This window comes from Merops nubicus, unplaced genomic scaffold (genome assembly GCF_000691845.1).
Source record: "Merops nubicus isolate BGI_N331 unplaced genomic scaffold, ASM69184v1 scaffold6639, whole genome shotgun sequence".
In the NCBI taxonomy this organism is placed as follows: Eukaryota; Metazoa; Chordata; class Aves; order Coraciiformes; family Meropidae; genus Merops; species Merops nubicus.
In genome coordinates, this window is record NW_008631564.1 from 652 (window position 1) to 3,259 (window position 2,608).

Here is a 2,608-nt window from a genome sequence, read left to right on the forward strand (position 1 = left end):
GATTTGGAACATCTGTGTTTATAAAAGAGGGAACACAGTGCCCAAGGAAGCAAGTATCTCATCTGAACCCACTGACATGAACCTTCCACAGACTGGGAAATAAACCCTCCCTCATCAACAACTCTGCTCTGAGTAAGCCTTTGAAAAGCCCTTCTACATACTTGCATATGCACCAAAACCAAGGTATAAATCATTTGCTTTCAGAAGAAATATCCTAAAATAATAAATTTAAACAGAAGTAGATATTACTATTCCAAGTCCTTTCCTTTTGCATGTTGAACAGCAGTGAACTTAAGGTGTCCAAGCAGACATTAGTGTTTCTTCAAGGCAAGCATACAAGATTTCTATCAAAGATGACCAAAACTATGTACTTTAAAATCTGTTACCCTCCCACAGCTGCTTTGTTTCCTAAGGCTTTGATGATTAAGACACTGTCCTAGTAAAAGTTGCACTAAATGGGAAGAATCCAAAAAGAGTCGATACCAATATTTACACCTATTTATGTAAAATTCAAAAAAAATTCTAATATTCTGGCAAATGCTTTTCTATCTAAAGCAGTTAATGCTGACTGCACTTTAAAACTTCCCATTTACCCTTCAAAGGGTTCTTTAAGAGTGCTGCATTTGTCTACCAAGACTGTAAAAAAAAAAAAAAAGATAGTGAAAAATCAGAAATTTGTTGATTTGCTCCAGTGGATAGAGGCTGGATAGAATTTCTAGTCTTTGAACATCATATATTGATTTCTGGCTGAACTTGTAACATTTGCACATCAGAATTCTAATCCACAGCAGAATAATAAGTTGTAGTAAGTTTTATATGGAGTGTGGGTTTGGGGGTTTATTTTGTTGCTGTCGGAGGTTATTTTTTTAGTGTGGAGAGTTTTGGAGTTTGGCTTTTTTTTGTTTGTTTGTTTGCTTGGGGTTGTTTTGTTTTTAAGCTTAGTGCAACCAACCCTGCTTCAAGAGGAAGGCAAAGTGTTAAATTCTGAGCTTAGAAGAATAATGGTTTCACCTTGGTTTCTAAACCTGACACTAAGACAGTAAGAGAGTAGTTCTTCCCCACCTCCCCATGAATAAAAAAGAAAAAGGAAAAAGAAAAATCTTTTATTTTGTTAAAGCAGTTCAAGTTCCTGTGACATATAGGTAGTTAAGACAAATGTTAATGTTCTTGCTCTATGGCTTTACTGAAATCCTCAGAGTAACTGCCTGAACCTCAAACTGAACTGGGCTTTTCCTCAGACATGCCCTCGCCTGTGTAACTCCAGTGAGTACCTGTTCTCCCATCCCTAACACCCACAGAACAGTCCTATCACTGAGGCTCTTCTCCAGAAGGAACTTCTCATCACTCACACCCTTTGTATCTCTCAGGTCACTGAATACACAAGCAGGGACAAAGTTCTCCAAGACAAACCAGAACATGCACAGATGTGAAAACTCCTCTCACCACAGAGGCAACAGTAGGACAAGCAAAGAATTTCAGCTGCTGAGTATTCCACACCAGTACCTATCACCACAGTTCTGAGATGTACCAAAATAGTTGCAGTCTGGAATGCAGAGGAAGATGCTTCTTCCCCTGATTCTCAGCATTCCCAAGAGTCCAATCCAAACATTTCCTCTGACTTTACCAAAAATGCAGCTAACTCAAGCCACATGGATGCTTTCTGACCAATACCTCGCTTAAGGAATAGCATGAGAAATACTCTGCAGCCACTGGAGACTTGCTTGAAAAATGTATTAAGTCACAGTACAATTTTGCAAAAAGTCTAAATTTTGCTACTTATGTACAAAGAACCATGAGAGCAGCAGTGATTTGAAAAAAAGAAAAATCCTTTCCTGCATTCTTCTGAACTGTTTTAGCTACTGTTAAAAATAAGCATCCAAATCTAGATCAAGTATGGAACAGTTGAGATTTTGGTGTTAAAAGTTAAATGCATGTAGAATTACAAGCAGGGCTGCTGTCTGTACACAGCTCATGAGACAACACAACATACAGGAAGCTGTAATTTAAATCCTCTTCTGAGTCTCACACTCTGCTTTAGAGGTAAAACAGTCAGACTAATCTGATTTAAGAACAGAATCATCATCCTAACATGTTCAGATGTTGTGAGTACATATATGAGATTTTCCTGTCATAAAAATATCCACCAGTTATGTTTCAGATAGCAAGCTACTACTTTGTTATTAAAACTTTACTGATGGGATTTTAGAAAAAGCCTCCTGTTAAGAACACTTAGAAAAGACTTCTCATGTCATTCTGAGCTATGCAGTTTGTAAGGCCAAGACTGCTTTAGTAAAACTCACACCTTGCAGTGCTGCTCCTGTTCTGCTTCACTTCTGCTACTGCTCACAAGTACAATGGTCCACCATTTACCAAAAAATTAAATAAAGGGATGACTGAAAAAAAAATTTAAATATTGCACAAATAATTTAACTGCAGACAGTACAAGACACTTAAAGGACTGAGTTTTTGTCAGCATATGAACTCTATTATATAGTCACATTTTCTATAATACAGGGTTGGGCTTTTCTTTACAAGACATTTAAAGTCAGCATTTACATAACCAATTCTCTTTACAAACTGTTATCATATATGATGTTAAGAGTTCCAG